The following is a 27105-nucleotide window of genomic DNA, read 5'->3' on the forward strand; positions in this document are numbered from 1 at the left end:
CCAGTCCTATATCGACATAACCTGAAAGGGCGCTCAGCAAGGAAGAAGCTACTGCTCCAAAACCGCCATAAAAAAGCCAGACTACAGTTTGGGGAGAAAGATCGTAGTTTTTGGAGAAATGTCCTCTGGTCTGATGAAACAAAAATAGAACGTTTGGCCATAATGACCATTGTTATGTTTGGAGGAAATAGGGGGAAGCTTGCAAGTCGGTTAGGACTTCTACTTTGTGCATGACACAAGTCATTTTTCCAACAATTGTTTACAGACAGATTATTTCTGTCTGTAAACTGCTTGACATCATGGGAAAATCAAAAGAAATCAGCCAAGTGCAAATCAATCCCAGAACAACAGCAAAGGACCTTGTGAAGATGCTGGAGGAAACAGGTACAAAAGTATCTCTATCCACAGTAAACCAGTCCTATATCGACATAACCTGAAAGGGCGCTCAGCAAGGAAGAAGCTACTGCTCCAAAACCGCCATAAAAAAGCCAGACTACAGTTTGGGGAGAAAGATCGTAGTTTTTGGAGAAATGTCCTCTGGTCTGATGAAACAAAAATACAACTGTTTGGCCATAATGACCATTGTTATGTTTGGAGGAAATAGGGGGAAGCTTGCAAGTCGGTTAGGACTTCTACTTTGTGCATGACACAAGTCATTTTTCCAACAATTGTTTACAGACAGATTATTTCTGTCTGTAAACTGCTTGACATCATGGGAAAATCAAAAGAAATCAGCCAAGTGCAAATCAATCCCAGAACAACAGCAAAGGACCTTGTGAAGATGCTGGAGGAAACAGGTACAAAAGTATCTCTATCCACAGTAAACCAGTCCTATATCGACATAACCTGAAAGGGCGCTCAGCAAGGAAGAAGCTACTGCTCCAAAACCGCCATAAAAAAGCCAGACTACAGTTTGGGGAGAAAGATCGTAGTTTTTGGAGAAATGTCCTCTGGTCTGATGAAACAAAAATACAACTGTTTGGCCATAATGACCATTGTTATGTTTGGAGGAAATAGGGGGAAGCTTGCATGCCGAAGAACACCATACCAACCGTGAAGCACGGGGGTGGCAGCATGATGTTGTGGGGGTGCTTTGCTGCAGGAGGGACTGGTGCACCACTCGACCACACCAGGGAAGGACACTGCAGGGCAAATTGGTTCGCAATTTGAAGTGGTACAGATGTGCGATAACCTACTAAATTCATTATGACAGGTTGCACAAGTAAACAAAGAGCAAAGACTAGTTCCCTGACCGGGAATCGAACCCGGGCCGCGGCGGTGAGAGCGCCGAATCCTAACCACTAGACCACCAGGGAAGGATACTGCAGTGCAAATCGGTTCACAATTTGAAATGGTACATATGTGCGATAACATAAAAAAATCATTGTGACAGGTTGCACAAGTAAACAAGTCGCAAAAGACTAGTTCCCTGACCGGGAATAGAACCCCGGCTGCGAGAGCGCCCAAACCTAACCACTAGACCACCAGGAAAGGATACTGCAGGGCAAATCGTTTCACAATTTGAAATGGTACATATGTGCGATAACTGACAAAATTCATTGTGACAGGTTGCACGAGTAAACAAGTCGCAAAAGACTAGTTCCCTGACCGGGAATCGAACCCGGGCCGCGGCGGTGAGAGCGCCGAATCCTAACCACTAGACCACCAGGGAAGGATACTGCAGTGCAAATCGGTTCACAATTTGAAATGGTACAGACAGTTGAAGTCAGAAGTTTACAAACACTTAGGTTGGAGTCATTAAGACTCGTTTGTCAACCACTCCACACATGTCTTGTTAACAAAGTATAGTTTTGGCAAGTCGTTTAGGACTTCTACTGTGTGCATGACACAAGTAATTTTTCCAACAATTGTTTACAGACAGATTATTTCTGTCTGTAAACTGCTTGACATCATGGGAAAATCAAAAGAAATCAGCCAAGTGCAAATCAATCCCAGAACAACAGCAAAGGACCTTGTGAAGATGCTGGAGGAAACAGGTACAAAAGTATCTCTATCCACAGTAAACCAGTCCTATATCGACATAACCTGAAAGGGCGCTCAGCAAGGAAGAAGCTACTGCTCCAAAACCGCCATAAAAAAGCCAGACTACAGTTTGGGGAGAAAGATCGTAGTTTTTGGAGAAATGTCCTCTGGTCTGATGAAACAAAAATACAACTGTTTGGCCATAATGACCATTGTTATGTTTGGAGGAAATAGGGGGAAGCTTGCAAGTCGGTTAGGACTTCTACTTTGTGCATGACACAAGTCATTTTTCCAACAATTGTTTACAGACAGATTATTTCTGTCTGTAAACTGCTTGACATCATGGGAAAATCAAAAGAAATCAGCCAAGTGCAAATCAATCCCAGAACAACAGCAAAGGACCTTGTGAAGATGCTGGAGGAAACAGGTACAAAAGTATCTCTATCCACAGTAAACCAGTCCTATATCGACATAACCTGAAAGGGCGCTCAGCAAGGAAGAAGCTACTGCTCCAAAACCGCCATAAAAAAGCCAGACTACAGTTTGGGGAGAAAGATCGTAGTTTTTGGAGAAATGTCCTCTGGTCTGATGAAACAAAAATACAAACTGCTTGACATCATGGGAAAATCAAAAGAAATCAGCCAAGTGCAAATCAATCCCAGAACAACAGCAAAGGACCTTGTGAAGATGCTGGAGGAAACAGGTACAAAAGTATCTCTATCCACAGTAAACCAGTCCTATATCGACATAACCTGAAAGGGCGCTCAGCAAGGAAGAAGCTACTGCTCCAAAACCGCCATAAAAAAGCCAGACTACAGTTTGGGGAGAAAGATCGTAGTTTTTGGAGAAATGTCCTCTGGTCTGATGAAACAAAAATAGAACTGTTTGGCCATAATGACCATTGTTATGTTTGGAGGAAATAGGGGGAAGCTTGCAAGTCGGTTAGGACTTCTACTTTGTGCATGACACAAGTCATTTTTCCAACAATTGTTTACAGACAGATTATTTCTGTCTGTAAACTGCTTGACATCATGGGAAAATCAAAAGAAATCAGCCAAGTGCAAATCAATCCCAGAACAACAGCAAAGGACCTTGTGAAGATGCTGGAGGAAACAGGTACAAAAGTATCTCTATCCACAGTAAACCAGTCCTATATCGACATAACCTGAAAGGGCGCTCAGCAAGGAAGAAGCTACTGCTCCAAAACCGCCATAAAAAAGCCAGACTACAGTTTGGGGAGAAAGATCGTAGTTTTTGGAGAAATGTCCTCTGGTCTGATGAAACAAAAATACAACTGTTTGGCCATAATGACCATTGTTATGTTTGGAGGAAATAGGGGGAAGCTTGCATGCCGAAGAACACCATACCAACCGTGAAGCACGGGGGTGGCAGCATGATGTTGTGGGGGTGCTTTGCTGCAGGAGGGACTGGTGCACCACTCGACCACACCAGGGAAGGACACTGCAGGGCAAATTGGTTCGCAATTTGAAGTGGTACAGATGTGCGATAACCTACTAAATTCATTATGACAGGTTGCACAAGTAAACAAAGAGCAAAGACTAGTTCCCTGACCGGGAATCGAACCCGGGCCGCGGCGGTGAGAGCGCCGAATCCTAACCACTAGACCACCAGGGAAGGATACTGCAGCGCAAATCGGTTCACAATTTGAAATGGTACATATGTGCGATAACATAAAAAAATCATTGTGACAGGTTGCACAAGTAAACAAGTCGCAAAAGACTAGTTCCCTGACCGGGAATAGAACCCCGGCTGCGAGAGCGCCCAAACCTAACCACTAGACCACCAGGAAAGGATACTGCAGGGCAAATCGTTTCACAATTTGAAATGGTACATATGTGCGATAACTGACAAAATTCATTGTGACAGGTTGCACGAGTAAACAAGTCGCAAAAGACTAGTTCCCTGACCGGGAATCGAACCCGGGCCGCGGCGGTGAGAGCGCCGAATCCTAACCACTAGACCACCAGGGAAGGATACTGCAGTGCAAATCGGTTCACAATTTGAAATGGTACAGACAGTTGAAGTCAGAAGTTTACAAACACTTAGGTTGGAGTCATTAAGACTCGTTTGTCAACCACTCCACACATGTCTTGTTAACAAAGTATAGTTTTGGCAAGTCGTTTAGGACTTCTACTGTGTGCATGACACGAGTAATTTTTCCAACAATTGTTTACAGACAGATTATTTCTGTCTCTAAACTGCTTGACATCATGGGAAAATCAAAAGAAATCAGCCAAGTGCAAATCAATCCCAGAACAACAGCAAAGGACCTTGTGAAGATGCTGGAGGAAACAGGTACAAAAGTATCTCTATCCACAGTAAACCAGTCCTATATCGACATAACCTGAAAGGGCGCTCAGCAAGGAAGAAGCTACTGCTCCAAAACCGCCATAAAAAAGCCAGACTACAGTTTGGGGAGAAAGATCGTAGTTTTTGGAGAAATGTCCTCTGGTCTGATGAAACAAAAATAGAACTGTTTGGCCATAATGACCATTGTTATGTTTGGAGGAAATAGGGGGAAGCTTGCAAGTCGGTTAGGACTTCTACTTTGTGCATGACACAAGTCATTTTTCCAACAATTGTTTACAGACAGATTATTTCTGTCTGTAAACTGCTTGACATCATGGGAAAATCAAAAGAAATCAGCCAAGTGCAAATCAATCCCAGAACAACAGCAAAGGACCTTGTGAAGATGCTGGAGGAAACAGGTACAAAAGTATCTCTATCCACAGTAAACCAGTCCTATATCGACATAACCTGAAAGGGCGCTCAGCAAGGAAGAAGCTACTGCTCCAAAACCGCCATAAAAAAGCCAGACTACAGTTTGGGGAGAAAGATCGTAGTTTTTGGAGAAATGTCCTCTGGTCTGATGAAACAAAAATACAACTGTTTGGCCATAATGACCATTGTTATGTTTGGAGGAAATAGGGGGAAGCTTGCATGCCGAAGAACACCATACCAACCGTGAAGCACGGGGGTGGCAGCATGATGTTGTGGGGGTGCTTTGCTGCAGGAGGGACTGGTGCACCACTCGACCACACCAGGGAAGGACACTGCAGGGCAAATTGGTTCGCAATTTGAAGTGGTACAGATGTGCGATAACCTACTAAATTCATTATGACAGGTTGCACAAGTAAACAAAGAGCAAAGACTAGTTCCCTGACCGGGAATCGAACCCGGGCCGCGGCGGTGAGAGCGCCGAATCCTAACCACTAGACCACCAGGGAAGGATACTGCAGCGCAAATCGGTTCACAATTTGAAATGGTACATATGTGCGATAACATAAAAAAATCATTGTGACAGGTTGCACAAGTAAACAAGTCGCAAAAGACTAGTTCCCTGACCGGGAATAGAACCCCGGCTGCGAGAGCGCCCAAACCTAACCACTAGACCACCAGGAAAGGATACTGCAGGGCAAATCGTTTCACAATTTGAAATGGTACATATGTGCGATAACTGACAAAATTCATTGTGACAGGTTGCACGAGTAAACAAGTCGCAAAAGACTAGTTCCCTGACCGGGAATCGAACCCGGGCCGCGGCGGTGAGAGCGCCGAATCCTAACCACTAGACCACCAGGGAAGGATACTGCAGTGCAAATCGGTTCACAATTTGAAATGGTACAGACAGTTGAAGTCAGAAGTTTACAAACACTTAGGTTGGAGTCATTAAGACTCGTTTGTCAACCACTCCACACATGTCTTGTTAACAAAGTATAGTTTTGGCAAGTCGTTTAGGACTTCTACTGTGTGCATGACACAAGTAATTTTTCCAACAATTGTTTACAGACAGATTATTTCTGTCTGTAAACTGCTTGACATCATGGGAAAATCAAAAGAAATCAGCCAAGTGCAAATCAATCCCAGAACAACAGCAAAGGACCTTGTGAAGATGCTGGAGGAAACAGGTACAAAAGTATCTCTATCCACAGTAAACCAGTCCTATATCGACATAACCTGAAAGGGCGCTCAGCAAGGAAGAAGCTACTGCTCCAAAACCGCCATAAAAAAGCCAGACTACAGTTTGGGGAGAAAGATCGTAGTTTTTGGAGAAATGTCCTCTGGTCTGATGAAACAAAAATAGAACTGTTTGGCCATAATGACCATTGTTATGTTTGGAGGAAATAGGGGGAAGCTTGCAAGTCGGTTAGGACTTCTACTTTGTGCATGACACAAGTCATTTTTCCAACAATTGTTTACAGACAGATTATTTCTGTCTGTAAACTGCTTGACATCATGGGAAAATCAAAAGAAATCAGCCAAGTGCAAATCAATCCCAGAACAACAGCAAAGGACCTTGTGAAGATGCTGGAGGAAACAGGTACAAAAGTATCTCTATCCACAGTAAACCAGTCCTATATCGACATAACCTGAAAGGGCGCTCAGCAAGGAAGAAGCTACTGCTCCAAAACCGCCATAAAAAAGCCAGACTACAGTTTGGGGAGAAAGATCGTAGTTTTTGGAGAAATGTCCTCTGGTCTGATGAAACAAAAATACAACTGTTTGGCCATAATGACCATTGTTATGTTTGGAGGAAATAGGGGGAAGCTTGCATGCCGAAGAACACCATACCAACCGTGAAGCACGGGGGTGGCAGCATGATGTTGTGGGGGTGCTTTGCTGCAGGAGGGACTGGTGCACCACTCGACCACACCAGGGAAGGACACTGCTGGGCAAATTGGTTCGCAATTTGAAGTGGTACAGATGTGCGATAACCTACTAAATTCATTATGACAGGTTGCACAAGTAAACAAAGAGCAAAGACTAGTTCCCTGACCGGGAATCGAACCCGGGCCGCGGCGGTGAGAGCGCCGAATCCTAACCACTAGACCACCAGGGAAGGATACTGCAGCGCAAATCGGTTCACAATTTGAAATGGTACATATGTGCGATAACATAAAAAAATCATTGTGACAGGTTGCACAAGTAAACAAGTCGCAAAAGACTAGTTCCCTGACCGGGAATCGAACCCGGGCCGCGGCGGTGAGAGCGCCGAATCCTAACCACTAGACCACCAGGGAAGGATACTGCAGTGCAAATCGGTTCACAATTTGAAATGGTACAGACAGTTGAAGTCAGAAGTTTACAAACACTTAGGTTGGAGTCATTAAGACTCGTTTGTCAACCACTCCACACATGTCTTGTTAACAAAGTATAGTTTTGGCAAGTCGTTTAGGACTTCTACTGTGTGCATGACACGAGTAATTTTTCCAACAATTGTTTACAGACAGATTATTTCTGTCTCAAAACTGCTTGACATCATGGGAAAATCAAAAGAAATCAGCCAAGTGCAAATCAATCCCAGAACAACAGCAAAGGACCTTGTGAAGATGCTGGAGGAAACAGGTACAAAAGTATCTCTATCCACAGTAAACCAGTCCTATATCGACATAACCTGAAAGGGCGCTCAGCAAGGAAGAAGCTACTGCTCCAAAACCGCCATAAAAAAGCCAGACTACAGTTTGGGGAGAAAGATCGTAGTTTTTGGAGAAATGTCCTCTGGTCTGATGAAACAAAAATAGAACTGTTTGGCCATAATGACCATTGTTATGTTTGGAGGAAATAGGGGGAAGCTTGCAAGTCGGTTAGGACTTCTACTTTGTGCATGACACAAGTCATTTTTCCAACAATTGTTTACAGACAGATTATTTCTGTCTGTAAACTGCTTGACATCATGGGAAAATCAAAAGAAATCAGCCAAGTGCAAATCAATCCCAGAACAACAGCAAAGGACCTTGTGAAGATGCTGGAGGAAACAGGTACAAAAGTATCTCTATCCACAGTAAACCAGTCCTATATCGACATAACCTGAAAGGGCGCTCAGCAAGGAAGAAGCTACTGCTCCAAAACCGCCATAAAAAAGCCAGACTACAGTTTGGGGAGAAAGATCGTAGTTTTTGGAGAAATGTCCTCTGGTCTGATGAAACAAAAATACAACTGTTTGGCCATAATGACCATTGTTATGTTTGGAGGAAATAGGGGGAAGCTTAAAAATCATTGTGACAGGTTGCACAAGTAAACAAGTCGCAAAAGACTAGTTCCCTGACCGGGAATCGAACCCGGGCCGCGGCGGTGAGAGCGCCGAATCCTAACCACTAGACCACCAGGGAAGGATACTGCAGTGCAAATCGGTTCACAATTTGAAATGGTACAGACAGTTGAAGTCAGAAGTTTACAAACATTCATTGGACAGGTTGCCGAGTCAACCATCCACAAGACTCGTTCCCAACCGAATCGACCATGGCCCGTCGGTGAGAGCTTGCCAATCGTGTAGCACTGACACGAGTGAATGATCACAAGTACAGACAGATTATTTCTGTCTGTAAACTGCTTGACATCATGGGAAAATCAAAAGAAATCAGCCAAGTGCAAATCAATCCCAGAACAACAGCAAAGGACCTTGTGAAGATGCTGGAGGAAACAGGTACAAAAGTATCTCTATCCACAGTAAACCAGTCCTATATCGACATAACCTGAAAGGGCGCTCAGCAAGGAAGAAGCTACTGCTCCAAAACCGCCATAAAAAAGCCAGACTACAGTTTGGGGAGAAAGATCGTAGTTTTTGGAGAAATGTCCTCTGGTCTGATGAAACAAAAATACAACTGTTTGGCCATAATGACCATTGTTATGTTTGGAGGAAATAGGGGGAAGCTTGCAAGTCGGTTAGGACTTCTACTTTGTGCATGACACAAGTCATTTTTCCAACAATTGTTTACAGACAGATTATTTCTGTCTGTAAACTGCTTGACATCATGGGAAAATCAAAAGAAATCAGCCAAGTGCAAATCAATCCCAGAACAACAGCAAAGGACCTTGTGAAGATGCTGGAGGAAACAGGTACAAAAGTATCTCTATCCACAGTAAACCAGTCCTATATCGACATAACCTGAAAGGGCGCTCAGCAAGGAAGAAGCTACTGCTCCAAAACCGCCATAAAAAAGCCAGACTACAGTTTGGGGAGAAAGATCGTAGTTTTTGGAGAAATGTCCTCTGGTCTGATGAAACAAAAATACAACTGTTTGGCCATAATGACCATTGTTATGTTTGGAGGAAATAGGGGGAAGCTTGCATGCCGAAGAACACCATACCAACCGTGAAGCACGGGGGTGGCAGCATGATGTTGTGGGGGTGCTTTGCTGCAGGAGGGACTGGTGCACCACTCGACCACACCAGGGAAGGACACTGCAGGGCAAATTGGTTCGCAATTTGAAGTGGTACAGATGTGCGATAACCTACTAAATTCATTATGACAGGTTGCACAAGTAAACAAAGAGCAAAGACTAGTTCCCTGACCGGGAATCGAACCCGGGCCGCGGCGGTGAGAGCGCCGAATCCTAACCACTAGACCACCAGGGAAGGATACTGCAGCGCAAATCGGTTCACAATTTGAAATGGTACATATGTGCGATAACATAAAAAAATCATTGTGACAGGTTGCACAAGTAAACAAGTCGCAAAAGACTAGTTCCCTGACCGGGAATAGAACCCCGGCTGCGAGAGCGCCCAAACCTAACCACTAGACCACCAGGAAAGGATACTGCAGGGCAAATCGTTTCACAATTTGAAATGGTACATATGTGCGATAACTGACAAAATTCATTGTGACAGGTTGCACGAGTAAACAAGTCGCAAAAGACTAGTTCCCTGACCGGGAATCGAACCCGGGCCGCGGCGGTGAGAGCGCCGAATCCTAACCACTAGACCACCAGGGAAGGATACTGCAGTGCAAATCGGTTCACAATTTGAAATGGTACAGACAGTTGAAGTCAGAAGTTTACAAACACTTAGGTTGGAGTCATTAAGACTCGTTTGTCAACCACTCCACACATGTCTTGTTAACAAAGTATAGTTTTGGCAAGTCGTTTAGGACTTCTACTGTGTGCATGACACGAGTAATTTTTCCAACAATTGTTTACAGACAGATTATTTCTGTCTCAAAACTGCTTGACATCATGGGAAAATCAAAAGAAATCAGCCAAGTGCAAATCAATCCCAGAACAACAGCAAAGGACCTTGTGAAGATGCTGGAGGAAACAGGTACAAAAGTATCTCTATCCACAGTAAACCAGTCCTATATCGACATAACCTGAAAGGGCGCTCAGCAAGGAAGAAGCTACTGCTCCAAAACCGCCATAAAAAAGCCAGACTACAGTTTGGGGAGAAAGATCGTAGTTTTTGGAGAAATGTCCTCTGGTCTGATGAAACAAAAATAGAACTGTTTGGCCATAATGACCATTGTTATGTTTGGAGGAAATAGGGGGAAGCTTGCAAGTCGGTTAGGACTTCTACTTTGTGCATGACACAAGTCATTTTTCCAACAATTGTTTACAGACAGATTATTTCTGTCTGTAAACTGCTTGACATCATGGGAAAATCAAAAGAAATCAGCCAAGTGCAAATCAATCCCAGAACAACAGCAAAGGACCTTGTGAAGATGCTGGAGGAAACAGGTACAAAAGTATCTCTATCCACAGTAAACCAGTCCTATATCGACATAACCTGAAAGGGCGCTCAGCAAGGAAGAAGCTACTGCTCCAAAACCGCCATAAAAAAGCCAGACTACAGTTTGGGGAGAAAGATCGTAGTTTTTGGAGAAATGTCCTCTGGTCTGATGAAACAAAAATACAACTGTTTGGCCATAATGACCATTGTTATGTTTGGAGGAAATAGGGGGAAGCTTGCATGCCGAAGAACACCATACCAACCGTGAAGCACGGGGGTGGCAGCATGATGTTGTGGGGGTGCTTTGCTGCAGGAGGGACTGGTGCACCACTCGACCACACCAGGGAAGGACACTGCAGGGCAAATTGGTTCGCAATTTGAAGTGGTACAGATGTGCGATAACCTACTAAATTCATTATGACAGGTTGCACAAGTAAACAAAGAGCAAAGACTAGTTCCCTGACCGGGAATCGAACCCGGGCCGCGGCGGTGAGAGCGCCGAATCCTAACCACTAGACCACCAGGGAAGGATACTGCAGTGCAAATCGGTTCACAATTTGAAATGGTACATATGTGCGATAACATAAAAAAATCATTGTGACAGGTTGCACAAGTAAACAAGTCGCAAAAGACTAGTTCCCTGACCGGGAATAGAACCCCGGCTGCGAGAGCGCCCAAACCTAACCACTAGACCACCAGGAAAGGATACTGCAGGGCAAATCGTTTCACAATTTGAAATGGTACATATGTGCGATAACTGACAAAATTCATTGTGACAGGTTGCACGAGTAAACAAGTCGCAAAAGACTAGTTCCCTGACCGGGAATCGAACCCGGGCCGCGGCGGTGAGAGCGCCGAATCCTAACCACTAGACCACCAGGGAAGGATACTGCAGTGCAAATCGGTTCACAATTTGAAATGGTACAGACAGTTGAAGTCAGAAGTTTACAAACACTTAGGTTGGAGTCATTAAGACTCGTTTGTCAACCACTCCACACATGTCTTGTTAACAAAGTATAGTTTTGGCAAGTCGTTTAGGACTTCTACTGTGTGCATGACACAAGTAATTTTTCCAACAATTGTTTACAGACAGATTATTTCTGTCTGTAAACTGCTTGACATCATGGGAAAATCAAAAGAAATCAGCCAAGTGCAAATCAATCCCAGAACAACAGCAAAGGACCTTGTGAAGATGCTGGAGGAAACAGGTACAAAAGTATCTCTATCCACAGTAAACCAGTCCTATATCGACATAACCTGAAAGGGCGCTCAGCAAGGAAGAAGCTACTGCTCCAAAACCGCCATAAAAAAGCCAGACTACAGTTTGGGGAGAAAGATCGTAGTTTTTGGAGAAATGTCCTCTGGTCTGATGAAACAAAAATACAACTGTTTGGCCATAATGACCATTGTTATGTTTGGAGGAAATAGGGGGAAGCTTGCAAGTCGGTTAGGACTTCTACTTTGTGCATGACACAAGTCATTTTTCCAACAATTGTTTACAGACAGATTATTTCTGTCTGTAAACTGCTTGACATCATGGGAAAATCAAAAGAAATCAGCCAAGTGCAAATCAATCCCAGAACAACAGCAAAGGACCTTGTGAAGATGCTGGAGGAAACAGGTACAAAAGTATCTCTATCCACAGTAAACCAGTCCTATATCGACATAACCTGAAAGGGCGCTCAGCAAGGAAGAAGCTACTGCTCCAAAACCGCCATAAAAAAGCCAGACTACAGTTTGGGGAGAAAGATCGTAGTTTTTGGAGAAATGTCCTCTGGTCTGATGAAACAAAAATACGAAACTGCTTGACATCATGGGAAAATCAAAAGAAATCAGCCAAGTGCAAATCAATCCCAGAACAACAGCAAAGGACCTTGTGAAGATGCTGGAGGAAACAGGTACAAAAGTATCTCTATCCACAGTAAACCAGTCCTATATCGACATAACCTGAAAGGGCGCTCAGCAAGGAAGAAGCTACTGCTCCAAAACCGCCATAAAAAAGCCAGACTACAGTTTGGGGAGAAAGATCGTAGTTTTTGGAGAAATGTCCTCTGGTCTGATGAAACAAAAATAGAACTGTTTGGCCATAATGACCATTGTTATGTTTGGAGGAAATAGGGGGAAGCTTGCAAGTCGGTTAGGACTTCTACTTTGTGCATGACACAAGTCATTTTTCCAACAATTGTTTACAGACAGATTATTTCTGTCTGTAAACTGCTTGACATCATGGGAAAATCAAAAGAAATCAGCCAAGTGCAAATCAATCCCAGAACAACAGCAAAGGACCTTGTGAAGATGCTGGAGGAAACAGGTACAAAAGTATCTCTATCCACAGTAAACCAGTCCTATATCGACATAACCTGAAAGGGCGCTCAGCAAGGAAGAAGCTACTGCTCCAAAACCGCCATAAAAAAGCCAGACTACAGTTTGGGGAGAAAGATCGTAGTTTTTGGAGAAATGTCCTCTGGTCTGATGAAACAAAAATACAACTGTTTGGCCATAATGACCATTGTTATGTTTGGAGGAAATAGGGGGAAGCTTGCATGCCGAAGAACACCATACCAACCGTGAAGCACGGGGGTGGCAGCATGATGTTGTGGGGGTGCTTTGCTGCAGGAGGGACTGGTGCACCACTCGACCACACCAGGGAAGGACACTGCAGGGCAAATTGGTTCGCAATTTGAAGTGGTACAGATGTGCGATAACCTACTAAATTCATTATGACAGGTTGCACAAGTAAACAAAGAGCAAAGACTAGTTCCCTGACCGGGAATCGAACCCGGGCCGCGGCGGTGAGAGCGCCGAATCCTAACCACTAGACCACCAGGGAAGGATACTGCAGTGCAAATCGGTTCACAATTTGAAATGGTACATATGTGCGATAACATAAAAAAATCATTGTGACAGGTTGCACAAGTAAACAAGTCGCAAAAGACTAGTTCCCTGACCGGGAATAGAACCCCGGCTGCGAGAGCGCCCAAACCTAACCACTAGACCACCAGGAAAGGATACTGCAGGGCAAATCGTTTCACAATTTGAAATGGTACATATGTGCGATAACTGACAAAATTCATTGTGACAGGTTGCACGAGTAAACAAGTCGCAAAAGACTAGTTCCCTGACCGGGAATCGAACCCGGGCCGCGGCGGTGAGAGCGCCGAATCCTAACCACTAGACCACCAGGGAAGGATACTGCAGTGCAAATCGGTTCACAATTTGAAATGGTACAGACAGTTGAAGTCAGAAGTTTACAAACACTTAGGTTGGAGTCATTAAGACTCGTTTGTCAACCACTCCACACATGTCTTGTTAACAAAGTATAGTTTTGGCAAGTCGTTTAGGACTTCTACTGTGTGCATGACACAAGTAATTTTTCCAACAATTGTTTACAGACAGATTATTTCTGTCTGTAAACTGCTTGACATCATGGGAAAATCAAAAGAAATCAGCCAAGTGCAAATCAATCCCAGAACAACAGCAAAGGACCTTGTGAAGATGCTGGAGGAAACAGGTACAAAAGTATCTCTATCCACAGTAAACCAGTCCTATATCGACATAACCTGAAAGGGCGCTCAGCAAGGAAGAAGCTACTGCTCCAAAACCGCCATAAAAAAGCCAGACTACAGTTTGGGGAGAAAGATCGTAGTTTTTGGAGAAATGTCCTCTGGTCTGATGAAACAAAAATACAACTGTTTGGCCATAATGACCATTGTTATGTTTGGAGGAAATAGGGGGAAGCTTGCAAGTCGGTTAGGACTTCTACTTTGTGCATGACACAAGTCATTTTTCCAACAATTGTTTACAGACAGATTATTTCTGTCTGTAAACTGCTTGACATCATGGGAAAATCAAAAGAAATCAGCCAAGTGCAAATCAATCCCAGAACAACAGCAAAGGACCTTGTGAAGATGCTGGAGGAAACAGGTACAAAAGTATCTCTATCCACAGTAAACCAGTCCTATATCGACATAACCTGAAAGGGCGCTCAGCAAGGAAGAAGCTACTGCTCCAAAACCGCCATAAAAAAGCCAGACTACAGTTTGGGGAGAAAGATCGTAGTTTTTGGAGAAATGTCCTCTGGTCTGATGAAACAAAAATACAACTGTTTGGCCATAATGACCATTGTTATGTTTGGAGGAAATAGGGGGAAGCTTGCATGCCGAAGAACACCATACCAACCGTGAAGCACGGGGGTGGCAGCATGATGTTGTGGGGGTGCTTTGCTGCAGGAGGGACTGGTGCACCACTCGACCACACCAGGGAAGGACACTGCAGGGCAAATTGGTTCGCAATTTGAAGTGGTACAGATGTGCGATAACCTACTAAATTCATTATGACAGGTTGCACAAGTAAACAAAGAGCAAAGACTAGTTCCCTGACCGGGAATCGAACCCGGGCCGCGGCGGTGAGAGCGCCGAATCCTAACCACTAGACCACCAGGGAAGGATACTGCAGTGCAAATCGGTTCACAATTTGAAATGGTACATATGTGCGATAACATAAAAAAATCATTGTGACAGGTTGCACAAGTAAACAAGTCGCAAAAGACTAGTTCCCTGACCGGGAATAGAACCCCGGCTGCGAGAGCGCCCAAACCTAACCACTAGACCACCAGGAAAGGATACTGCAGGGCAAATCGTTTCACAATTTGAAATGGTACATATGTGCGATAACTGACAAAATTCATTGTGACAGGTTGCACGAGTAAACAAGTCGCAAAAGACTAGTTCCCTGACCGGGAATCGAACCCGGGCCGCGGCGGTGAGAGCGCCGAATCCTAACCACTAGACCACCAGGGAAGGATACTGCAGTGCAAATCGGTTCACAATTTGAAATGGTACAGACAGTTGAAGTCAGAAGTTTACAAACACTTAGGTTGGAGTCATTAAGACTCGTTTGTCAACCACTCCACACATGTCTTGTTAACAAAGTATAGTTTTGGCAAGTCGTTTAGGACTTCTACTGTGTGCATGACACAAGTAATTTTTCCAACAATTGTTTACAGACAGATTATTTCTGTCTGTAAACTGCTTGACATCATGGGAAAATCAAAAGAAATCAGCCAAGTGCAAATCAATCCCAGAACAACAGCAAAGGACCTTGTGAAGATGCTGGAGGAAACAGGTACAAAAGTATCTCTATCCACAGTAAACCAGTCCTATATCGACATAACCTGAAAGGGCGCTCAGCAAGGAAGAAGCTACTGCTCCAAAACCGCCATAAAAAAGCCAGACTACAGTTTGGGGAGAAAGATCGTAGTTTTTGGAGAAATGTCCTCTGGTCTGATGAAACAAAAATACAACTGTTTGGCCATAATGACCATTGTTATGTTTGGAGGAAATAGGGGGAAGCTTGCAAGTCGGTTAGGACTTCTACTTTGTGCATGACACAAGTCATTTTTCCAACAATTGTTTACAGACAGATTATTTCTGTCTGTAAACTGCTTGACATCATGGGAAAATCAAAAGAAATCAGCCAAGTGCAAATCGATCCCAGAACAACAGCAAAGGACCTTGTGAAGATGCTGGAGGAAACAGGTACAAAAGTATCTCTATCCACAGTAAACCAGTCCTATATCGACATAACCTGAAAGGGCGCTCAGCAAGGAAGAAGCTACTGCTCCAAAACCGCCATAAAAAAGCCAGACTACAGTTTGGGGAGAAAGATCGTAGTTTTTGGAGAAATGTCCTCTGGTCTGATGAAACAAAAATACAACTGTTTGGCCATAATGACCATTGTTATGTTTGGAGGAAATAGGGGGAAGCTTGCAAGTCGGTTAGGACTTCTACTTTGTGCATGACACAAGTCATTTTTCCAACAATTGTTTACAGACAGATTATTTCTGTCTGTAAACTGCTTGACATCATGGGAAAATCAAAAGAAATCAGCCAAGTGCAAATCAATCCCAGAACAACAGCAAAGGACCTTGTGAAGATGCTGGAGGAAACAGGTACAAAAGTATCTCTATCCACAGTAAACCAGTCCTATATCGACATAACCTGAAAGGGCGCTCAGCAAGGAAGAAGCTACTGCTCCAAAACCGCCATAAAAAAGCCAGACTACAGTTTGGGGAGAAAGATCGTAGTTTTTGGAGAAATGTCCTCTGGTCTGATGAAACAAAAATACAACTGTTTGGCCATAATGACCATTGTTATGTTTGGAGGAAATAGGGGGAAGCTTGCATGCCGAAGAACACCATACCAACCGTGAAGCACGGGGGTGGCAGCATGATGTTGTGGGGGTGCTTTGCTGCAGGAGGGACTGGTGCACCACTCGACCACACCAGGGAAGGACACTGCAGGGCAAATTGGTTCGCAATTTGAAGTGGTACAGATGTGCGATAACCTACTAAATTCATTATGACAGGTTGCACAAGTAAACAAAGAGCAAAGACTAGTTCCCTGACCGGGAATCGAACCCGGGCCGCGGCGGTGAGAGCGCCGAATCCTAACCACTAGACCACCAGGGAAGGATACTGCAGTGCAAATCGGTTCACAATTTGAAATGGTACATATGTGCGATAACATAAAAAAATCATTGTGACAGGTTGCACAAGTAAACAAGTCGCAAAAGACTAGTTCCCTGACCGGGAATAGAACCCCGGCTGCGAGAGCGCCCAAACCTAACCACTAGACCACCAGGAAAGGATACTGCAGGGCAAATCGTTTCACAATTTGAAATGGTACATATGTGCGATAACTGACAAAATTCATTGTGACAGGTTGCACGAGTAAACAAGTCGCAAAAGACTAGTTCCCTGACCGGGAATCGAACCCGGGCCGCGGCGGTGAGAGCGCCGAATCCTAACCACTAGACCACCAGGGAAGGATACTGCAGTGCAAATCGGTTCACAATTTGAAATGGTACAGACAGTTGAAGTCAGAAGTTTACAAACACTTAGGTTGGAGTCATTAAGACTCGTTTGTCAACCACTCCACACATGTCTTGTTAACAAAGTATAGTTTTGGCAAGTCGTTTAGGACTTCTACTGTGTGCATGACACAAGTAATTTTTCCAACAATTGTTTACAGACAGATTATTTCTGTCTGTAAACTGCTTGACATCATGGGAAAATCAAAAGAAATCAGCCAAGTGCAAATCAATCCCAGAACAACAGCAAAGGACCTTGTGAAGATGCTGGAGGAAACAGGTACAAAAGTATCTCTATCCACAGTAAACCAGTCCTATATCGACATAACCTGAAAGGGCGCTCAGCAAGGAAGAAGCTACTGCTCCAAAACCGCCATAAAAAAGCCAGACTACAGTTTGGGGAGAAAGATCGTAGTTTTTGGAGAAATGTCCTCTGGTCTGATGAAACAAAAATAGAACTGTTTGGCCATAATGACCATTGTTATGTTTGGAGGAAATAGGGGGAAGCTTGCAAGTCGGTTAGGACTTCTACTTTGTGCATGACACAAGTCATTTTTCCAACAATTGTTTACAGACAGATTATTTCTGTCTGTAAACTGCTTGACATCATGGGAAAATCAAAAGAAATCAGCCAAGTGCAAATCAATCCCAGAACAACAGCAAAGGACCTTGTGAAGATGCTGGAGGAAACAGGTACAAAAGTATCTCTATCCACAGTAAACCAGTCCTATATCGACATAACCTGAAAGGGCGCTCAGCAAGGAAGAAGCTACTGCTCCAAAACCGCCATAAAAAAGCCAGACTACAGTTTGGGGAGAAAGATCGTAGTTTTTGGAGAAATGTCCTCTGGTCTGATGAAACAAAAATACAACTGTTTGGCCATAATGACCATTGTTATGTTTGGAGGAAATAGGGGGAAGCTTGCATGCCGAAGAACACCATACCAACCGTGAAGCACGGGGGTGGCAGCATGATGTTGTGGGGGTGCTTTGCTGCAGGAGGGACTGGTGCACCACTCGACCACACCAGGGAAGGACACTGCAGGGCAAATTGGTTCGCAATTTGAAGTGGTACAGATGTGCGATAACCTACTAAATTCATTATGACAGGTTGCACAAGTAAACAAAGAGCAAAGACTAGTTCCCTGACCGGGAATCGAACCCGGGCCGCGGCGGTGAGAGCGCCGAATCCTAACCACTAGACCACCAGGGAAGGATACTGCAGTGCAAATCGGTTCACAATTTGAAATGGTACATATGTGCGATAACATAAAAAAATCATTGTGACAGGTTGCACAAGTAAACAAGTCGCAAAAGACTAGTTCCCTGACCGGGAATAGAACCCCGGCTGCGAGAGCGCCCAAACCTAACCACTAGACCACCAGGAAAGGATACTGCAGGGCAAATCGTTTCACAATTTGAAATGGTACATATGTGCGATAACTGACAAAATTCATTGTGACAGGTTGCACGAGTAAACAAGTCGCAAAAGACTAGTTCCCTGACCGGGAATCGAACCCGGGCCGCGGCGGTGAGAGCGCCGAATCCTAACCACTAGACCACCAGGGAAGGATACTGCAGTGCAAATCGGTTCACAATTTGAAATGGTACAGACAGTTGAAGTCAGAAGTTTACAAACACTTAGGTTGGAGTCATTAAGACTCGTTTGTCAACCACTCCACACATGTCTTGTTAACAAAGTATAGTTTTGGCAAGTCGTTTAGGACTTCTACTGTGTGCATGACACAAGTAATTTTTCCAACAATTGTTTACAGACAGATTATTTCTGTCTGTAAACTGCTTGACATCATGGGAAAATCAAAAGAAATCAGCCAAGTGCAAATCAATCCCAGAACAACAGCAAAGGACCTTGTGAAGATGCTGGAGGAAACAGGTACAAAAGTATCTCTATCCACAGTAAACCAGTCCTATATCGACATAACCTGAAAGGGCGCTCAGCAAGGAAGAAGCTACTGCTCCAAAACCGCCATAAAAAAGCCAGACTACAGTTTGGGGAGAAAGATCGTAGTTTTTGGAGAAATGTCCTCTGGTCTGATGAAACAAAAATAGAACTGTTTGGCCATAATGACCATTGTTATGTTTGGAGGAAATAGGGGGAAGCTTGCAAGTCGGTTAGGACTTCTACTTTGTGCATGACACAAGTCATTTTTCCAACAATTGTTTACAGACAGATTATTTCTGTCTGTAAACTGCTTGACATCATGGGAAAATCAAAAGAAATCAGCCAAGTGCAAATCAATCCCAGAACAACAGCAAAGGACCTTGTGAAGATGCTGGAGGAAACAGGTACAAAAGTATCTCTATCCACAGTAAACCAGTCCTATATCGACATAACCTGAAAGGGCGCTCAGCAAGGAAGAAGCTACTGCTCCAAAACCGCCATAAAAAAGCCAGACTACAGTTTGGGGAGAAAGATCGTAGTTTTTGGAGAAATGTCCTCTGGTCTGATGAAACAAAAATAGAACTGTTTGGCCATAATGACCATTGTTATGTTTGGAGGAAATAGGGGGAAGCTTGCAAGTCGGTTAGGACTTCTACTTTGTGCATGACACAAGTCATTTTTCCAACAATTGTTTACAGACAGATTATTTCTGTCTGTAAACTGCTTGACATCATGGGAAAATCAAAAGAAATCAGCCAAGTGCAAATCAATCCCAGAACAACAGCAAAGGACCTTGTGAAGATGCTGGAGGAAACAGGTACAAAAGTATCTCTATCCACAGTAAACCAGTCCTATATCGACATAACCTGAAAGGGCGCTCAGCAAGGAAGAAGCTACTGCTCCAAAACCGCCATAAAAAAGCCAGACTACAGTTTGGGGAGAAAGATCGTAGTTTTTGGAGAAATGTCCTCTGGTCTGATGAAACAAAAATACAACTGTTTGGCCATAATGACCATTGTTATGTTTGGAGGAAATAGGGGGAAGCTTGCATGCCGAAGAACACCATACCAACCGTGAAGCACGGGGGTGGCAGCATGATGTTGTGGGGGTGCTTTGCTGCAGGAGGGACTGGTGCACCACTCGACCACACCAGGGAAGGACACTGCAGGGCAAATTGGTTCGCAATTTGAAGTGGTACAGATGTGCGATAACCTACTAAATTCATTATGACAGGTTGCACAAGTAAACAAAGAGCAAAGACTAGTTCCCTGACCGGGAATCGAACCCGGGCCGCGGCGGTGAGAGCGCCGAATCCTAACCACTAGACCACCAGGGAAGGATACTGCAGTGCAAATCGGTTCACAATTTGAAATGGTACATATGTGCGATAACATAAAAAAATCATTGTGACAGGTTGCACAAGTAAACAAGTCGCAAAAGACTAGTTCCCTGACCGGGAATAGAACCCCGGCTGCGAGAGCGCCCAAACCTAACCACTAGACCACCAGGAAAGGATACTGCAGGGCAAATCGTTTCACAATTTGAAATGGTACATATGTGCGATAACTGACAAAATTCATTGTGACAGGTTGCACGAGTAAACAAGTCGCAAAAGACTAGTTCCCTGACCGGGAATCGAACCCGGGCCGCGGCGGTGAGAGCGCCGAATCCTAACCACTAGACCACCAGGGAAGGATACTGCAGTGCAAATCGGTTCACAATTTGAAATGGTACAGACAGTTGAAGTCAGAAGTTTACAAACACTTAGGTTGGAGTCATTAAGACTCGTTTGTCAACCACTCCACACATGTCTTGTTAACAAAGTATAGTTTTGGCAAGTCGTTTAGGACTTCTACTGTGTGCATGACACAAGTAATTTTTCCAACAATTGTTTACAGACAGATTATTTCTGTCTGTAAACTGCTTGACATCATGGGAAAATCAAAAGAAATCAGCCAAGTGCAAATCAATCCCAGAACAACAGCAAAGGACCTTGTGAAGATGCTGGAGGAAACAGGTACAAAAGTATCTCTATCCACAGTAAACCAGTCCTATATCGACATAACCTGAAAGGGCGCTCAGCAAGGAAGAAGCTACTGCTCCAAAACCGCCATAAAAAAGCCAGACTACAGTTTGGGGAGAAAGATCGTAGTTTTTGGAGAAATGTCCTCTGGTCTGATGAAACAAAAATAGAACTGTTTGGCCATAATGACCATTGTTATGTTTGGAGGAAATAGGGGGAAGCTTGCAAGTCGGTTAGGACTTCTACTTTGTGCATGACACAAGTCATTTTTCCAACAATTGTTTACAGACAGATTATTTCTGTCTGTAAACTGCTTGACATCATGGGAAAATCAAAAGAAATCAGCCAAGTGCAAATCAATCCCAGAACAACAGCAAAGGACCTTGTGAAGATGCTGGAGGAAACAGGTACAAAAGTATCTCTATCCACAGTAAACCAGTCCTATATCGACATAACCTGAAAGGGCGCTCAGCAAGGAAGAAGCTACTGCTCCAAAACCGCCATAAAAAAGCCAGACTACAGTTTGGGGAGAAAGATCGTAGTTTTTGGAGAAATGTCCTCTGGTCTGATGAAACAAAAATAGAACTGTTTGGCCATAATGACCATTGTTATGTTTGGAGGAAATAGGGGGAAGCTTGCAAGTCGGTTAGGACTTCTACTTTGTGCATGACACAAGTCATTTTTCCAACAATTGTTTACAGACAGATTATTTCTGTCTGTAAACTGCTTGACATCATGGGAAAATCAAAAGAAATCAGCCAAGTGCAAATCGATCCCAGAACAACAGCAAAGGACCTTGTGAAGATGCTGGAGGAAACAGGTACAAAAGTATCTCTATCCACAGTAAACCAGTCCTATATCGACATAACCTGAAAGGGCGCTCAGCAAGGAAGAAGCTACTGCTCCAAAACCGCCATAAAAAAGCCAGACTACAGTTTGGGGAGAAAGATCGTAGTTTTTGGAGAAATGTCCTCTGGTCTGATGAAACAAAAATACAACTGTTTGGCCATAATGACCATTGTTATGTTTGGAGGAAATAGGGGGAAGCTTGCATGCCGAAGAACACCATACCAACCGTGAAGCACGGGGGTGGCAGCATGATGTTGTGGGGGTGCTTTGCTGCAGGAGGGAATGGTGCACCACTCGACCACACCAGGGAAGGACACTGCAGGGCAAATTGGTTCACAATTTGAAATGGTACATATGTGCGATAACATAAAAAAATCATTGTGACAGGTTGCACAAGTAAACAAGTCGCAAAAGACTAGTTCCCTGAACGGGAATCGAACCCGGGCCGCAGCGGTGAGAGCGCCGAATCCTAACCAGTAGACCACCAGAGAAGGATACTGCAGCGCAAATCGGTTCACAATTTGAAATGGTACAGACAGTTGAAGTCAGAAGTTTACAAACACTTAGGTTGGAGTCATTAAGACTCGTTTGTCAACCACTCCACACATGTCTTGTTAACAAAGTATAGTTTTGGCAAGTCGTTTAGGACTTCTACTGTGTGCATGACACAAGTCATTTTTCCAACAATTGTTTACAGACAGATTATTTCTGTCTGTAAACTGCTTGACATCATGGGAAAATCAAAAGAAATCAGCCAAGTGCAAATCAATCCCAGAACAACAGCAAAGGACCTTGTGAAGATGCTGGAGGAAACAGGTACAAAAGTATCTCTATCCACAGTAAACCAGTCCTATATCGACATAACCTGAAAGGGCGCTCAGCAAGGAAGAAGCTACTGCTCCAAAACCGCCATAAAAAAGCCAGACTACAGTTTGGGGAGAAAGATCGTAGTTTTTGGAGAAATGTCCTCTGGTCTGATGAAACAAAAATAGAACTGTTTGGCCATAATGACCATTGTTATGTTTGGAGGAAATAGGGGGAAGCTTGCAAGTCGGTTAGGACTTCTACTTTGTGCATGACACAAGTCATTTTTCCAACAATTGTTTACAGACAGATTATTTCTGTCTGTAAACTGCTTGACACCATGGGAAAATCAAAAGAAATCAGCCAAGTGCAAATCAATCCCAGAACAACAGCAAAGGACCTTGTGAAGATGCTGGAGGAAACAGGTACAAAAGTATCTCTATCCACAGTAAACCAGTCCTATATCGACATAATCTGAAAGGGCGCTCAGCAAGGAAGAAGCTACTGCTCCAAAACCGCCACAAAAAAGCCAGACTACAGTTTGGGGAGAAAGATCGTAGTTTTTGGAGAAATGTCCTCTGGTCTGATGAAACAAAAATACAACTGTTTGGCCATAATGACCATTGTTATGTTTGGAGGAAATAGGGGGAAGCTTGCATGCCGAAGAACACCATACCAACCGTGAAGCACGGGGGTGGCAGCATGATGTTGTGGGGGTGCTTTGCTGCAGGAGGGACTGGTGCACCACTCGACCACACCAGGGAAGGACACTGCAGGGCAAATTGGTTCGCAATTTGAAGTGGTACAGATGTGCGATAACCTACTAAATTCATTATGACAGGTTGCACAAGTAAACAAAGAGCAAAGACTAGTTCCCTGACCGGGAATCGAACCCGGGCCGCGGCGGTGAGAGCGCCGAATCCTAACCACTAGACCACCAGGGAAGGATACTGCAGCGCAAATCGGTTCACAATTTGAAATGGTACAGACAGTTGAAGTCAGAAGTTTACAAACACTTAGGTTGGAGTCATTAAGACTCGTTTGTCAACCACTCCACACATGTCTTGTTAACAAAGTATAGTTTTGGCAAGTCGTTTAGGACTTCTACTGTGTGCATGACACAAGTCATTTTTCCAACAATTGTTTACAGACAGATTATTTCTGTCTGTAAACTGCTTGACATCATGGGAAAATCAAAAGAAATCAGCCAAGTGCAAATCAATCCCAGAACAACAGCAAAGGACCTTGTGAAGATGCTGGAGGAAACAGGTACAAAAGTATCTCTATCCACAGTAAACCAGTCCTATATCGACATAACCTGAAAGGGCGCTCAGCAAGGAAGAAGCTACTGCTCCAAAACCGCCATAAAAAAGCCAGACTACAGTTTGGGGAGAAAGATCGTAGTTTTTGGAGAAATGTCCTCTGGTCTGATGAAACAAAAATACAACTGTTTGGCCATAATGACCATTGTTATGTTTGGAGGAAATAGGGGGAAGCTTGCAAGTCGGTTAGGATTTCTACTTTGTGCATGACACAAGTCATTTTTCCAACAATTGTTTACAGACAGATTATTTCTGTCTGTAAACTGCTTGACATCATGGGAAAATCAAAAGAAATCAGCCAAGTGCAAATCAATCCCAGAACAACAGCAAAGGACCTTGTGAAGATGCTGGAGGAAACAGGTACAAAAGTATCTCTATCCACAGTAAACCAGTCCTATATCGACATAATCTGAAAGGGCGCTCAGCAAGGAAGAAGCTACTGCTCCAAAACCGCCATAAAAAAGCCAGACTACAGTTTGGGGAGAAAGATCGTAGTTTTTGGAGAAATGTCCTCTGGTCTGATGAAACAAAAATACAACTGTTTGGCCATAATGACCATTGTTATGTTTGGAGGAAATAGGGGGAAGCTTGCATGCCGAAGAACACCATACCAACCGTGAAGCACGGGGGTGGCAGCATGATGTTGTGGGGGTGCTTTGCTGCAGGAGGGACTGGTGCACCACTCGACCACACCAGGGAAGGACACTGCAGGGCAAATTGGTTCGCAATTTGAAGTGGTACAGATGTGCGATAACCTACTAAATTCATTATGACAGGTTGCACAAGTAAACAAAGAGCAAAGACTAGTTCCCTGACCGGGAATCGAACCCGGGCCGCGGCGGTGAGAGCGCCGAATCCTAACCACTAGACCACCAATGAAGGATACTGCAGTGCAAATCGGTTCACAATTTGAAATGGTACAGACAGTTGAAGTCAGAAGTTTACAAACACTTAGGTTGGAGTCATTAAGACTCGTTTGTCAACCACTCCACACATGTCTTGTTAACAAAGTATAGTTTTGGCAAGTCGTTTAGGACTTCTACTGTGTGCATGACACAAGTCATTTTTCCAACAATTGTTTACAGACAGATTATTTCTGTCTGTAAACTGCTTGACACCATGGGAAAATCAAAAGAAATCAGCCAAGTGCAAATCAATCCCAGAACAACAGCAAAGGACCTTGTGAAGATGCTGGAGGAAACAGGTACAAAAGTATCTCTATCCACAGTAAACCAGTCCTATATCGACATAACCTGAAAGGGCGCTCAGCAAGGAAGAAGCTACTGCTCCAAAACCGCCATAAAAAAGCCAGACTACAGTTTGGGGAGAAAGATCGTAGTTTTTGGAGAAATGTCCTCTGGTCTGATGAAACAAAAATACAACTGTTTGGCCATAATGACCATTGTTATGTTTGGAGGAAATAGGGGGAAGCTTGCAAGTCGGTTAGGATTTCTACTTTGTGCATGACACAAGTCATTTTTCCAACAATTGTTTACAGACAGATTATTTCTGTCTGTAAACTGCTTGACATCATGGGAAAATCAAAAGAAATCAGCCAAGTGCAAATCAATCCCAGAACAACAGCAAAGGACCTTGTGAAGATGCTGGAGGAAACAGGTACAAAAGTATCTCTATCCACAGTAAACCAGTCCTATATCGACATAATCTGAAAGGGCGCTCAGCAAGGAAGAAGCTACTGCTCCAAAACCGCCATAAAAAAGCCAGACTACAGTTTGGGGAGAAAGATCGTAGTTTTTGGAGAAATGTCCTCTGGTCTGATGAAACAAAAATACAACTGTTTGGCCATAATGACCATTGTTATGTTTGGAGGAAATAGGGGGAAGCTTGCAAGTCGGTTAGGACTTCTACTTTGTGCATGACACAAGTCATTTTTCCAACAATTGTTTACAGACAGATTATTTCTGTCTGTAAACTGCTTGACATCATGGGAAACTCAAAAGAAATCAGCCAAGTGCAAATCGATCCCAGAACAACAGCAAAGGACCTTGTGAAGATGCTGGAGGAAACAGGTACAAAAGTATCTCTATCCACAGTAAACCAGTCCTATATCGACATAACCTGAAAGGGCGCTCAGCAAGGAAGAAGCTACTGCTCCAAAACCGCCATAAAAAAGCCAGACTACAGTTTGGGGAGAAAGATCGTAGTTTTTGGAGAAATGTCCTCTGGTCTGATGAAACAAAAATACAACAGTTTGGCCATAATGACCATTGTTATGTTTGGAGGAAATAGGGGGAAGCTTGCATGCCGAAGAACACCATACCAACCGTGAAGCACGGGGGTGGCAGCATGATGTTGTGGGGGTGCTTTGCTGCAGGAGGGACTGGTGCACCACTCGACCACACCAGGGAAGGACACTGCAGGGCAAATTGGTTCACAATTTGAAATGGTACATATGTGCGATAACATAAAAAAATCATTGTGACAGGTTGCACAAGTAAACAAGTCGCAAAAGACTAGTTCCCTGACCGGGAATAGAACCCCGGCTGCGAGAGCGCCCAAACCTAACCACTAGACCACCAGGAAAGGATACTGCTGGGCAAATCGTTTCACAATTTGAAATGGTACATATGTGCGATAACTGACAAAATTCATTGTGACAGGTTGCACGAGTAAACAAGTCGCAAAAGACTAGTTCCCTGACCGGGAATCGAACCCGGGCCGCGGCGGTGAGAGCGCCGAATCCTAACCACTAGACCACCAGGGAAGGATACTGCAGTGCAAATCGGTTCACAATTTGAAATGGTACATATGTGCGATAACATAAAAAAATCATTGTGACAGGTTGCACAAGTAAACAAGTCGCAAAAGACTAGTTCCCTGAACGGGAATAGAACCCCGGCTGCGAGAGCGCCCAAACCTAACCACTAG

General features: G+C 43.9%; 26 non-coding genes across 26 annotated transcripts; all 26 read right to left on the reverse strand.

The window, feature by feature from the left end:
* Positions 1-1244: 1244 nt before the first annotated feature.
* Positions 1245-1316, reverse strand: trnae-cuc (transfer RNA glutamic acid (anticodon CUC)). The gene has a single exon. It is a non-coding gene; the product is annotated as a tRNA-Glu (tRNA).
* A 284-nt stretch (positions 1317-1600) lies between these two features.
* Positions 1601-1672, reverse strand: trnae-cuc (transfer RNA glutamic acid (anticodon CUC)). Its single transcript has one exon. It is a non-coding gene; the product is annotated as a tRNA-Glu (tRNA).
* A 1874-nt stretch (positions 1673-3546) lies between these two features.
* Positions 3547-3618, reverse strand: trnae-cuc (transfer RNA glutamic acid (anticodon CUC)). Its single transcript has one exon. It is a non-coding gene; the product is annotated as a tRNA-Glu (tRNA).
* A 284-nt stretch (positions 3619-3902) lies between these two features.
* On the reverse strand, positions 3903-3974 carry trnae-cuc (transfer RNA glutamic acid (anticodon CUC)). Its single transcript has one exon. It is a non-coding gene; the product is annotated as a tRNA-Glu (tRNA).
* A 1185-nt stretch (positions 3975-5159) lies between these two features.
* trnae-cuc (transfer RNA glutamic acid (anticodon CUC)) lies at positions 5160-5231 on the reverse strand. Its single transcript has one exon. It is a non-coding gene; the product is annotated as a tRNA-Glu (tRNA).
* A 284-nt stretch (positions 5232-5515) lies between these two features.
* Positions 5516-5587, reverse strand: trnae-cuc (transfer RNA glutamic acid (anticodon CUC)). The gene has a single exon. It is a non-coding gene; the product is annotated as a tRNA-Glu (tRNA).
* Positions 5588-6772: 1185 nt separating this feature from the next.
* trnae-cuc (transfer RNA glutamic acid (anticodon CUC)) lies at positions 6773-6844 on the reverse strand. The gene has a single exon. It is a non-coding gene; the product is annotated as a tRNA-Glu (tRNA).
* A 109-nt stretch (positions 6845-6953) lies between these two features.
* Positions 6954-7025, reverse strand: trnae-cuc (transfer RNA glutamic acid (anticodon CUC)). Its single transcript has one exon. It is a non-coding gene; the product is annotated as a tRNA-Glu (tRNA).
* A 1017-nt stretch (positions 7026-8042) lies between these two features.
* On the reverse strand, positions 8043-8114 carry trnae-cuc (transfer RNA glutamic acid (anticodon CUC)). The gene has a single exon. It is a non-coding gene; the product is annotated as a tRNA-Glu (tRNA).
* A 1174-nt stretch (positions 8115-9288) lies between these two features.
* Positions 9289-9360, reverse strand: trnae-cuc (transfer RNA glutamic acid (anticodon CUC)). Its single transcript has one exon. It is a non-coding gene; the product is annotated as a tRNA-Glu (tRNA).
* A 284-nt stretch (positions 9361-9644) lies between these two features.
* Positions 9645-9716, reverse strand: trnae-cuc (transfer RNA glutamic acid (anticodon CUC)). The gene has a single exon. It is a non-coding gene; the product is annotated as a tRNA-Glu (tRNA).
* A 1185-nt stretch (positions 9717-10901) lies between these two features.
* On the reverse strand, positions 10902-10973 carry trnae-cuc (transfer RNA glutamic acid (anticodon CUC)). The gene has a single exon. It is a non-coding gene; the product is annotated as a tRNA-Glu (tRNA).
* Positions 10974-11257: 284 nt separating this feature from the next.
* Positions 11258-11329, reverse strand: trnae-cuc (transfer RNA glutamic acid (anticodon CUC)). The gene has a single exon. It is a non-coding gene; the product is annotated as a tRNA-Glu (tRNA).
* Positions 11330-13204: 1875 nt separating this feature from the next.
* trnae-cuc (transfer RNA glutamic acid (anticodon CUC)) lies at positions 13205-13276 on the reverse strand. The gene has a single exon. It is a non-coding gene; the product is annotated as a tRNA-Glu (tRNA).
* Positions 13277-13560: 284 nt separating this feature from the next.
* trnae-cuc (transfer RNA glutamic acid (anticodon CUC)) lies at positions 13561-13632 on the reverse strand. The gene has a single exon. It is a non-coding gene; the product is annotated as a tRNA-Glu (tRNA).
* Positions 13633-14817: 1185 nt separating this feature from the next.
* Positions 14818-14889, reverse strand: trnae-cuc (transfer RNA glutamic acid (anticodon CUC)). The gene has a single exon. It is a non-coding gene; the product is annotated as a tRNA-Glu (tRNA).
* Positions 14890-15173: 284 nt separating this feature from the next.
* On the reverse strand, positions 15174-15245 carry trnae-cuc (transfer RNA glutamic acid (anticodon CUC)). The gene has a single exon. It is a non-coding gene; the product is annotated as a tRNA-Glu (tRNA).
* Positions 15246-16843: 1598 nt separating this feature from the next.
* Positions 16844-16915, reverse strand: trnae-cuc (transfer RNA glutamic acid (anticodon CUC)). Its single transcript has one exon. It is a non-coding gene; the product is annotated as a tRNA-Glu (tRNA).
* Positions 16916-17199: 284 nt separating this feature from the next.
* Positions 17200-17271, reverse strand: trnae-cuc (transfer RNA glutamic acid (anticodon CUC)). The gene has a single exon. It is a non-coding gene; the product is annotated as a tRNA-Glu (tRNA).
* Positions 17272-18456: 1185 nt separating this feature from the next.
* Positions 18457-18528, reverse strand: trnae-cuc (transfer RNA glutamic acid (anticodon CUC)). The gene has a single exon. It is a non-coding gene; the product is annotated as a tRNA-Glu (tRNA).
* A 284-nt stretch (positions 18529-18812) lies between these two features.
* trnae-cuc (transfer RNA glutamic acid (anticodon CUC)) lies at positions 18813-18884 on the reverse strand. Its single transcript has one exon. It is a non-coding gene; the product is annotated as a tRNA-Glu (tRNA).
* Positions 18885-20482: 1598 nt separating this feature from the next.
* trnae-cuc (transfer RNA glutamic acid (anticodon CUC)) lies at positions 20483-20554 on the reverse strand. The gene has a single exon. It is a non-coding gene; the product is annotated as a tRNA-Glu (tRNA).
* A 284-nt stretch (positions 20555-20838) lies between these two features.
* On the reverse strand, positions 20839-20910 carry trnae-cuc (transfer RNA glutamic acid (anticodon CUC)). Its single transcript has one exon. It is a non-coding gene; the product is annotated as a tRNA-Glu (tRNA).
* A 2856-nt stretch (positions 20911-23766) lies between these two features.
* On the reverse strand, positions 23767-23838 carry trnae-cuc (transfer RNA glutamic acid (anticodon CUC)). The gene has a single exon. It is a non-coding gene; the product is annotated as a tRNA-Glu (tRNA).
* Positions 23839-25023: 1185 nt separating this feature from the next.
* On the reverse strand, positions 25024-25095 carry trnae-cuc (transfer RNA glutamic acid (anticodon CUC)). The gene has a single exon. It is a non-coding gene; the product is annotated as a tRNA-Glu (tRNA).
* A 1774-nt stretch (positions 25096-26869) lies between these two features.
* trnae-cuc (transfer RNA glutamic acid (anticodon CUC)) lies at positions 26870-26941 on the reverse strand. Its single transcript has one exon. It is a non-coding gene; the product is annotated as a tRNA-Glu (tRNA).
* Between the last annotated feature and the right edge of the window lie 164 nt (positions 26942-27105).

The sequence above is a fragment of the Salmo salar genome, chromosome 08, assembly GCF_965601325.2.
Source record: "Salmo salar chromosome 08, fSalSal1, whole genome shotgun sequence".
In the NCBI taxonomy this organism is placed as follows: Eukaryota; Metazoa; Chordata; class Actinopteri; order Salmoniformes; family Salmonidae; genus Salmo; species Salmo salar.